The sequence below is a fragment of the Ailuropoda melanoleuca genome, chromosome 2, assembly GCF_002007445.2.
Source record: "Ailuropoda melanoleuca isolate Jingjing chromosome 2, ASM200744v2, whole genome shotgun sequence".
Taxonomy (NCBI): Eukaryota; Metazoa; Chordata; class Mammalia; order Carnivora; family Ursidae; genus Ailuropoda; species Ailuropoda melanoleuca.
The window spans coordinates 136,630,611-136,642,610 of record NC_048219.1 but is presented as its reverse complement, the minus strand read 5'-3'; the positions used below and the strand labels follow the sequence as shown (position 1 = coordinate 136,642,610).

Here is a 12,000-nt window from a genome sequence, read left to right as displayed (position 1 = left end):
TACGTGTCTCACAGTGCCATTACTCCTCATTTTAACATGAAGGTTGCTAAGATGATGATGGTTTTTCCAGCATTTAGGCTACTTGTGCCACCAATGCTTATGAGATTCTAGTTCAAGAAGATCCTTCCAAATAAACCTCTTCATGTTATTCTTCCCCTCCTCTGAACTTCTACCGTATTTACTATGTTACAGACATTAAACATTCTAGAATTTGACATTATTTTTGACTTGCATTTTCTTGGCGTATATTGCTCATTGCAGAAATTGTCGTCCCCACAGCAGTGGTCACCAAACTCTGCTAATCAATAAGGCCATCAATATAGTATTCAAAAAATTCAGATTCCAGAGCTAAACTCAGAACTGTAGAAACTTAACTACTTGTCTAGATTCTAAGGAATCCATATCTCCAAAAAGTCCCCCAAACGATTCTAATAATTGGCCAGATGGGGGTATCACTGCTTTAGAGTTTACCTGGAGCTTGATAATAATGTAATTTCAAAACACCTTTTTACTTAAAAATTATTTACTTTTTTTGTGTTTTTTAAATTTTTGTTGTGGTCGTCATTGTCTTTTTGTTTTACATATTTCTTTGGGGGAGGGCATACCATATTTCTACTCAACTAAAAGAAACATTTTTACAGTCCAGAGGTCTTTTTTTTTTTGTCACTTATCAAGCCATGGATTCACAGGGAATGGATCCCAGCAGCTTAGGATCCTTTCCACTGGTTCTTACAAAGTGTGTTTCTCTGGATGGAGCAGGCTGGCATTTTAGTTGAACCCAAGTACCTTTCTCCTTGGCTTCCCTCTTTTTCTGATCATTTTCCTTCACATGATTCAGGAAGCTATCTAGACCCTTAGAGTGCTTAATATGCTCAGTACACACATCAATTCTCTTGACAAGAATCTTGTCCTTAATTTGTTTGTTTACAACATTGCCAAGAGCGTGCTGGGTAACACTATAGACTCTGCCAGCTTGCCATGGTAACATTTGTAGGGTGTTCCTTTTTGAACAGGGCCATTCCCCTGATGTCTATATCACCTTTCCTGCAGATTGGCAAGTATATAGCAAAGGAACCACTTCATGTTTTCTAAAAGACCTAGAGAACGTACAGCGGATGCCTCTCCTCTTCCCTCTGTGTTGGTTATTTCGGCAAATTACTGGAAGACGGTGGGTCTGGCCAAAAGGCAAAAATTATTTACTCTTAACTGTTAAAAATTCATGACCAAAGTGTCTGATTCCAGATATTACTGACCCACCTCATCTAGGTTTTAGATTCTAGTATTTGATTTTGTGAGTACCATATAACATTGAAGACAATTTTAGAATTCAAAACACCTAAAATTTCACCACATGTACATAAATATATTAGGCAGAAACAGTCATATCATTCTCATTTTTCTTTTGATATCACATTATGTTAGATACTTTCTAAATAACATCATTCTTCAAAGCAGTGAAAATAAAATACATTGGGATAGTGATACTAATTAACTTAGTCATTCCCCCACTTTTGGACTTCTTGGGTATTTATCACTCCCCCTATAGTTATAAATACCATAACTCATATCTTTGAAATAAACAATTCATTGAATATTGATGATGTTGTACTATATTTTATCTATTTAGAAAATATTCTATTTACAAAATATGCATTTCATTCTTTCTTAAAATGTTCTAATCTTAGACACAATTTTTGTGCTGGTCTCTCTGATTAGTTTGCTTTCTCATTTTCAGACTTGTAGGACAATCCTCTTTTCAACCACACCTCTGTAAGGGGCCATGAAGTTAATCTTGTTGGCATATTCTTTTGGTTCCTTTATTTGGGCTGATCTCCCTATCACCCTATTCTCAGGGGGTACTTTCTAACATCAACCATTCAACAGGGAGGAAAACTGTAGAGCGTACAGATCAGGGTTCTTTAAAGCATGCCCTACAGGTCCTTGTAACAGAATAAGCTGGAGTACTTGTTAAAAGTGAAAAATCACAGATCCTTCAAATTACTCAGATATTGAGGAGTAGGGACCAAGAGAATGAATAAACAAGGACTCAAGGTAACTTTTATGGATGCTAATGTTTAGAAAATCAGGCTTCCATATACTATGATATCAATGAATTTGCCACCTAGATTTAAAGTTTAGTCCAATTTAAGGTACATCCTAAATTTAAGATAACTTTTACTCTATTTCTTTACAAAATTTGTATATATATTTAATCTATGTCACTAATACCATTCCCCTTCCCTTCTCCCCAACCCTCCTCCACTAAAGTGCATTGTTTTGAGAAAGTAAGAACATGTCTATGTTATCTCTGCATTTCTGTCATCATTGAGATTCTGTTTTGCACTTAGAAACTGTTCACATATATTAGTTGTTTAATTTTTTAACCAGATCTATGCTCTGTTTAATAGCTTAGTCTTGAACATTACACAAAATTATTTACGTGATTTAAAGTGATTTCCCTCTTTTTTTCTTAAATTATAATGCTTGCCTGGTGTCTTTAGGACTTTGTTAATAGATTCCTGTAGTATTTGATGGAAAGCCATCTATATAATAACAATACGTGTTCACTAAAATTCTACTATGTGTCAGGTGACAAAGACTCTCTCCTGGACGAAATCTGTGTCAGGCTTCTCTGAATCCTCTTCTCAACTAAGCTCTGACCTTGGGTTCTCTTTTTGGCCCACTTAGTCCAGTTTTAGCAAGAATTCTGCTGAGTTAGTTGAGGGAAAATCCTCTTTCCTTGGTATCTGATTATCCTTAATATTATCCTTGATCAAATTTCTCATCCTCCACCCTCCATATCTTATCACCCTGGCCTGCCTTCAGTAAGAATCCTGTTGAATCAGTCTAGTGAGAATTCTCCTAGCCCCAGTAATTTTCCATCCATTGATCCCCACCCTGATCTGTGATTCTAAATCTCTACTTGTCATTGTTGTATTAGGAGTTGAGCCCCATCCCCCCCTCCCTTCTGCAAAACTCCACTGCCATAGTCCCTCTTAAATAAAGTCTTGCTTACTTTACAAGTATCATGAAATTTTTTTTCTTTAACACAGGCAATGTGCATATTTTAAAGATAGAATTATGAGAGTAGTCCTTATACTTGAGAAAGTAGCCCTCTAGAATGGAAGTTTATCTCATCAGAAATATTTACAAAGTAATATAATCAAATCTAAAGCAGAAACACGCACCAAGCCTACAGAAAAATTATAACTTGGAAGGACAATCAATGAAGAATTCCTTCCTATAGCTATATCTACATGGGTGAATTTAACTGAATACAAAAAGTAGGAATGCTTAATTTGAAATGGCTTACTCATGCCAGAAAGCTAGCTTTATACAACATCAAGCATGGCCGCTTATAACATCAGGATCTATAGAATACTCATATTTCAATTTTAGAAACAAAAATATCTTTGATTTACTCTGCCTATTTTCATTTCAATGGTATTATTACTAGAAAAGTCTTTGCCTATTATCTCTCTGTATAATAGAGAGTAGTAGACATACACAGATACACAGACACACATAAATACACACTTTAGGTGTACACACAGTCTTATCTCATAAGAAGGCATTATCACAGTGAATGTTATCAGAGGAAAACCCATATTCTTAATCATTTTCATTACCAAGTAAATACTAACGAAATTTCTAGTGGCTAAGTGTCCAGAGTATTTTGGGCAGTCACAATCTTTTATGAAATACATTATATTAAAAACCTAAGACAATGAGAAAACACTACTCACCTATTAGAATAACTAACATTCAAAACACTGACAATACCAAATTCTGGTAAGGATGTAAAGCAACAGGAACTCTCATTCATTGGGAATGCAAAATGATACAGCCATTTTGAAAGGCAGTGTGGAGGTTTCTTACAAAACTAAAGGTACTCATACCAATAAGATCCAGTAATCACACTCCTTGACATATACCCAAATGAGCTGGAAACATGTCCATGCAAAAGTCTGCACAAAAATGTTCAGAACAGCTTTTTTTTTCATTACCATCAAACTTGGAAGAAACCAAGATGTCCTTCAATAATAAATTGATAAGCAAACTACGGTACATTCATACAATGGAATATTATTCAGCAATATAAAGAAATGAGCTATCTAGCCACAAAAAGACATGCAAGAAACTTAAAAGCTAAGCGAAATATTGCTAAATAGAAGAAGCCAGTCTGAAATGGCTATCTTCTGTATGATTGCAATTATGTGACATCTTTTAAAAGGCAAAATTCTGGAGGTAATAAAAGGATCAGAGGTTGCCAGGGTTTCAGTGAGGGGAGGGAAGGGCAAATAGGGAAAGCACACAAAATTTTGAGGGTGGTTAAAATATTTGGTATTTTCCATATAATGCAGTATATAGTACTGTATGATATACTGTATGATACAGTAACAATGGAAATATGTCATTATACAGTTTTCAAAACCCAAAGAAGGTACAATACAAAGAGTAAGCTCCTATGCAATGGACTTAAATTAATAATAATGTACCTACCAATACTGGTTCATTAATTGTAACCAAGTACCATACTAATACAAGATGTTAATAATAGCTGGAATTATGTGTGTTTTGGAGGAGGATATATAGAGATTCTCTATAGTTTTCAATTAATTTTTCTGTAAACCTAAAACTGCTCTTAAAAAATTGTTAGCTAAAATTAAAATTTAAAAAAAGCAAAACCTGAGACATCAAGGTTACAATACCAAGACAAATCAGAACAAGACAAAAACCCTGGTAAGGTAAGACAACTTCTAGAATTGTGACCAAAGAGTATTTTATGCCAGTCATTCATGGAATAGAAATGGGCAAAATGGGTATCCCATCCCTGTTGTTACCATTTATTCTTAAGGTCATAACTATGTTGGTACCTGTGATGATACTGGAATAAGGCACAGAAGAAATAACCAGAGAGCATCCAAGTCCCATTCGCCTGAAACCTATAATTCTGCAATATTCAGTCTGGGTTTGAATCAGGCCCCAAATCTGTTGAACACTTACTTGTTTTTTTAAATGATAATTGAGACAACTAACAGGACTTACCCAACCTAGACCAAACATGAAGTGAGACTTCAGACCACGCAGTCCTCGTGACTGTTAGGGCAGATTTTGTCTAATGTCAACTTCCTCAGAGCCCTAGGACAACAAGGACCCTTGCCAGAATTGAAATGTACCTGTGGCTTCTCTAGGAGAGAGCCTCTTTATCATTGTACTGATAGAAAGGACAAAGAAAATATTTTAGGTTCAATTTTCTAGATACAAAATCAGGGCTATTGGTCAATCTTTAGGTCAAATTAACTTGATGTGAAAATTTGAGACCCAAAGTTTTGTTTTGTTTTGTTTTTTTCTCTAAGAAAAACTCCTCTAAACCCAGGCTCCAATCACTGAGATGCAGACAAAGTCAGGGACACTTCAGTGTTTTCAAAAGGGAAAGCTTCTATTGCTCCCCAGCAGAGCTCCCCCGGGTAACGGTGTGCAGATGCACTAAGACAAACCCTTCAGCCCTGGAGCTGCTCTGGATCTGGTTACCAGTGCCAGTGGCCACTGTAGCGTATCACAGGAAGATTGTCTTTTTCTGTGTGGGCGTGGTAAGAAACGGGCTGAGAAGTATGCGACAAGAGAATCTCTGCTAAAGATGTTTTAATCCAAAATGGTCAGATTGGTGCTTTGCAATTCGCATTGTTTCTACATATCATCCTATTTCAAATGTAACAATCGTATCTGCCAAGGAATTATATCTGAACATATTTCACATGAAAGGTATAAAGGCACGAGCTACTGCAAAGCTATAAATAAATCCAGAGCATCCTAATACTTCTGGTAATGCCACCTAATTTTACCTCACGGTTTCATCAATTTTCAAAGACTACAAAGCCTAAAATGGGAATTGGCTCTTACCCTATAATGAAAACCTCCGCACCTTGTCTCAGGGTAAAGAGTCAGGGTCTTCACACAATCCCTCCACTCCGGGACTGAGCCGTTCTTGAAGTGTCTCTACCGGGTCTAAGGGGAAAGAAAAATACATAAATAACCTTGGTACGCTTCAGCTAACATTAACATTCTTTTTCAATTTGTTCACATTCTTTTTTTGCCATTTCATGAAATTGCCACATGTCTTGCATCAAACCAACCATCTAGTACAAAATAATCAGCATTTACAGAACACTTAACTTGAAGAAGGAGTTTTCTTCCTTTAAATCATTTATAATCTCCTCCTCACCCACCTTTCAGTGAAAGATGTCGTTCCTTGTTATAACATCATATTAACTATTTTTCATGATTATTTACTTCCTTTTCCTAGATCACAATTTTATTCTTTGGTCTCACTAGTAACAGCAAATCTTTCTGCAAAACAAGTTGAAAATTGTTAGGCTTCATCAGTCCTGTCTGTGGCTTTGCTAAGACCATTTTATTGCTCTACTCTGCTATGAAATAAACTAACACATTTTGGTCCCTAATCTCCTATGCCTAATTTTTTTTTCCTGACCTAAAAATCTCTACCAGAGCCCTAAGTACCCCATCAAGTCTATAAAAATACTGACCTGAGCCAGTGAAAAAGTGTGCTCTGCCAGCATGTCCTATAAGATAGCCGTCCATCACCACAAAGTTTCGGGCATTCTCTTTTTTTGGAAGTAGCAAAGAAAATAAGCCGGCTCTGGCAGTTGATCATGGACTGCTCTAATTCGATGAATCCATTTTCTACAGGCTTTAGCTGGCAAGCCTCTTTCCACTGCCTGCAAACTGACTACAGTTCCTTGCAAACCTCCTTTGCAATTCTACCCAAACACCAACCTCTACATCACAAAGAGTTATATGTTACTGAAAATACATTTTAAAGAAGACTTTTAGGGGAAATATCGAATTTTGGAGCTCTTTCTTAACCTCTCCAAGTTGTTACACATACGTATGTTTACCCATAAAACTGTCTCGAGGATAAGTGAAACCAATGGTGTAGTGCTGTGTGAAGCTCAGAGAAGTCAGGAAGACAAGGCTGTGTCCCCAGCTCTAATACATACCCCTCTTGATCGTCTTGATTTGCCAAATGACCCGTGTATGGAGGCGCACAAAACGGTAAGTTTGACGGTACTTCTGAGCTCTACTTCTAGGAATCTTACTCTGTATATCTTTGAAATTATTTTTTTAAGATTTTATTTATTTATTTGAGAGAGAGCAAGAGCGAGCACAAGCAGGGAAAGGGTCAGAGGGAGAGGTGGAAGCAGGCTCCCCACTGAGCAGAGGCGGATGCAGGGCTGGATCCCAGGACCCTGAGATCATGACCTGAGAGGAAGGAAGATGGTTGAGCCACCCAGGTACCCCTATCTTTGAAATTCTTAAAAGCTAATGGTTAGAGAATGGGGAAGGCAGGACAATAAATCTTCCAAGCAGAGGCATACAGCAGTTTTTTAAATAATACAGTCCTTTCTAATTAATCTTATTATTATAGATAAAACAAGTGAATACTTTATTTGGTTATGGTTATATTTATATGAAATTCTAGAAAAGGTGAAAAAAAGAGGCTATGGTGATAATCAGAACAGTGTTGTGAGAGATTAACTGGAAAGTGGCATGAGGGCACTTTCTGGGATAATGAAAAAATTCTATATCTTTTTTTAAAGATATTATTATTAGAGAGAGAGACAAAGAGACAGAGAGGAAGAGCAGAGGAAAAGTGACAAGGAGACTCTGTGCTGAGTGCAGAGCCCAAAGTGGGACTCGCTCGCACAACCCCAAGATCATGACCTGATCCAAAACAAAGAGTTGGATACTCAACCGACTGAGCCACCCAGGTGCTCCAAAAATTCTATATCTTGACTGGGATAGTGATTATATAAGCAGACACACTTGAAAAAACTCTATGGAACCATGCCCACAAAAATCTACATTTTATTGTAAGTAAATTATACTGTAAGTAAATACCTTAAAAAAAATAAAAAACACAGGGACTCAAAGAGACCTCTCAGTTTTGGAGTGATTTTCGAAAATCACCTATTCTTTGTGAAGGAGTCTTTACCTCCTTCCTGGCCAGTGAAAAACAATTCTTCAGGGGCGCCTGGGTGGCTCAGTCGTTAAGCGTCCGCCTTCGGCTCAGGGCGTGATCCCGGCGTTCTGGGATTGAGCCCCACATCAGGCTCCTATGCTGGAAGCCTGCCTCTTCCTCTCCCACTCCCCCTGCTTGTGTTCCCTCTCTCGCTGGCTGTCTCTATCTCTGTCAAATAAAAAAATAAAAATCTTAAAAAAAAAAAAATTCTTCATTCTTTTGTTTACGTATCCACTTAACAAAGATTTGTTAAGCACATATATATACAGAGTTAACACAGTGGCAGCATGCTAGGAAAAAAAATGATGGTTAGCAAAAGAGACACAACCNCTTAAAAAAAAAAAACAATTCTTCATTCTTTTGTTTACGTATCCACTTAACAAAGATTTGTTAAGCACATATATATATACAGAGTTAACACAGTGGCAGCATGCTAGGAAAAAAAATGATGGTTAGCAAAAGAGACACAACCTCTATTATGGAAGTTAGAGTCTGTTAGAGGAAAATAGACAATTAAAATGGACAAAATAAAAGAGTTATGGCTGTAGCACTGAGAGAAGTCCCATGTTTTAACTAAGGGCTTGCATCAAAACAGAATGAACTATTTTATGCTAAAGCCCAAGCTAAGCTGAGCTGAAAATATTGGTGTTCACTGAATCATTAAAAGCTGTTAGAGTGATCAGACTAAAGCAAACTAAATAATGCTTTTCTATTAAACCAAGCCTAAATATTCTCTAAATCAACTGAATCAAAACATCAAAATACTTTTCATGTCAAATTTCATTTGGACATTGAAGGCTTTTTTTAAAACAGAATTTAGGTCTTCCACACCCTACGGCAGCTTAAATATACAGCTGTCCATGAGGACAACATGGTGTTAAATGACCCTCTTTCCCATGAGCAAATCCCAGCTGGGAAGACAGGTGCATCTACTTCTGGTGACTATCCTGCCAAAGAGGGATTTGCAAGCTCTCCCAACAACAACATTATGCATACTGACAATAAATCCAAGCTTGTGACAGGTACAGTATTTGATATACAAACAAAGTATAATCATGAATGGACCAGCATTCCAATATAAAGTACTTTTAGGTAAATACAACTCCCTCATTGCCACCCCAACACACTTTTAAATGAAGTCCCTCTGTGGGCAATCCCATTTTTAAAGCACATGAAAATTTTCCTTCGTCTAACTGGTATAAAAAAAAATCATCTTGTTCCTTTTTATGGCTTTCTAAACTATTTGTCCAAAATTCTTTCCAAAATGGGAAGAGTCATTTATAAGATCAAAAAGATGAAAGAATATAATTTAAAAACAAATAAATGAAACATGAACCATGTAATTATTGAATTTCCAAGCCTTTTAAAGAGGACTATGCTGTTGTTTATTTTGTGAAACTATCTAGAAGAAAACCAGCATGATTTTTTAAAGATTGCTGTAAGAGGAAACACGCTAGAAATAGTGAGTAGTTCAGAAATTAGCCTTGTAATGAGAAGCGTACTTTAAACCAAGACCATGATGAATAATGAATGCTTTGAATTTCATCAAGCAGACATCCACAGCATTGTCTCTTACTGATTTCTACTGTCTTTCCTAGCCTCTGACCAGACCATTTAGTGTTTGGGTTGCATTCTCCTGGCAGGACCAAAAATGGCCACTAAAACTCTAAAGTAACTGGAAATCTAATTCTCTCAAACATGAGAATCATTCCATGTATCCACAGAAAATACTGTCAGGTTGTAGTTCAAACTGTCAAATGACACTTTTATTATGTTCTAACTCTGGTCAGTGACAAATCCAAAAGAAATCCTCTAGTTCTAATTAGGAATTACAGTTCCTGTTTGTGTAATTTTGACATATTTAATACTAAGAAATGTAGATATTTTGACCAAATAATACATTTTTTTAAACCCCGTGTTTTATTTTTATTCCCCAACCAAATAGCTAATGATTAGAATAGTTAACACAATGGAACATTTTCCTAGCATTTTACTGTAATTTTCCCTTCTCTAATTTTCACTCTACCAATCTCACTTTAGCTTGGTTTCTGTTCTTTCTTTATGCCAATGTAAATATCAGCTCCCTGTGTTCCCAGTTCCTTAGTCATGCTTTGATATTCACTGGTATTTTAAGAAATACTTTAAGGGAAAAAGGTGGCGTTGGGTTTGTAAGATTTGAGGAATCTTACAAATATTGGCACTTAAGACTTTCTCAATCTCAATCCATTAAATAATAATTGTGGTGTAAAATTCTAGATGATTTTTAATGGTTTTTTGTATTGTTACAGCCTTCTTCCCCACTAACTCTCAAAGAGATGTCACATCATGACATTCAGTCTGCAGGCTTATATCCAATAAGACTTTCTTGTGTCCTTACAGCAAATTTTAAGCAGGTCTAAACTTAATGAATTTATTAAGTACTAAAATCTGTATAATAGCACTGAAACATTTTGAAAGAGGAAATAAAATCTTTGGAATTAGTGATTAGGACTGAATTATTTTAGAAGTTCAATTTTAGGAATTAGCTTACCTTATGCATACCTTAGGTAAGTTCAAAGATATATATTTAGCTCCTACTTGTGCCAGTCACTGTGCAAGTCTCTATAGGTACATGAATAAAACACGCCTGTCTTCTAAAGTAACTCATAGCTTAGCCATTGATGGTAAGAAGACATAAACACAGAAAAAGATAATTTAATGCCATTTGGCAAGTTCTGTGACAAATGCATACACAGCCTTATGAAAAAAATGTAAGTTGGACACTCAGTTTCCCAGATGAGGTGGGAAGGAGTAGGATGTGTCCCATAAAGAGTACTGAGATCCTAACTTTGAGAAAACTTGTGTCCTCTAAGTTCTTAAAAAGTCCTAATTATTATTGCAGATCTCATTAAATATACATTTGGTTTTGCCCTGTTTTTTTATCTAATAACCTTTTCTTTAGTATTTAACAAGTGGTTAGTTCAGGCAGAATTTTCTCACTCATAAAATACACATACCAATAGACTTATTGTGATATTTAATGAAAAATATATATATAGAATACTTAATGCATACCTGGTATGTGGAAATTGCCCTCCCCTGGGAGGAAGGAAGGAAGGAAGGAAGGAAGGAAGGAAGGAAGGAAGGAAGGAAGGAAGGAAGGAAGGGAGGGAGGGAGGGAGAGAGAGGAGGGGAAGAGAGAAAGAGAAGAGAGGGAAAAAAGCTCAATCATTCTTACTGAAGATCTGGCTTCTCATTGTTCACTCTGCCTTTGGGCAAACTTTTCATGTGTAAAAGATTTGGGGTTAGTTATTCATAATTCTTCATCCTTTAGAAGTCACCCCATTCATCCAAACAGGTTGCTTGGTATTTACATTTGAAGGGAGAGCTATAAATTCCTTTAAGACTAAGGGCTCACATGGGGCATTCATCTGTAGCTAGAAGCCTTGTCTCAAGAGGAATAGCTGAGCTAAAGAGAACTCCAAGGTTTCCACAGAGATCCAAGGATAGGTTCTCTGGATCTGTATATTCCTCTTAATTATGCTGGATGGACAAACTGCTAAAGACTGAAATGGACCAAAAGAAGACTGAGCATCTTTAATGGAAAGGAGATATTAACTAGCACACACTTCTTGGCTATCTGATTCTTTTGGAGGGCAATTTTAGCTATTTTACAAAGCTGTAAATTACAGATTACCAATAACATTTAAAATGATATTACCCGAAGACCTGCAAATTCCTTTTAGTGGAGGGAAAATTGATTTCTCTCCCCATTTCCCCCCTAGGAGCAAAGGTCAGTTTTGCATCTATTTGTAGTTTCATTTAAACATTCCTGACTCAACTGTGTATGTGTGGTATTTTGAATCCCCTATTGAGCTAGTTGATAACAACTTAGCTTTTTCATTAATAACCGAGTAAAATAATTTTATTTTTTATACTTGTATAATAATTTTGAGTTCACCCTTTTAAAAATTATC

The 12,000-nt window shown here is 36.3% G+C and overlaps 1 protein-coding gene across 15 annotated transcripts in view; it reads right to left on the bottom strand.

The window, feature by feature from the left end:
* Positions 1–6,010, bottom strand: part of B3GALT1 (beta-1,3-galactosyltransferase 1) — a 341,427-nt gene extending 335,417 nt beyond the window's left edge. For 9 of the 15 annotated variants that reach the window (XM_034654686.1, XM_034654681.1, XM_034654679.1 and 6 more), the window contains exon 1: positions 5,905–6,010. The gene's annotated coding sequence lies outside the window, so the exon portion shown is untranslated. The remainder of the gene's footprint in view (positions 1–5,904) is intronic. The other 6 variants (XM_034654694.1, XM_034654691.1, XM_019809167.2 and 3 more) reach the window with 5 other exon arrangements.
* Between the last annotated feature and the right edge of the window lie 5,990 nt (positions 6,011–12,000).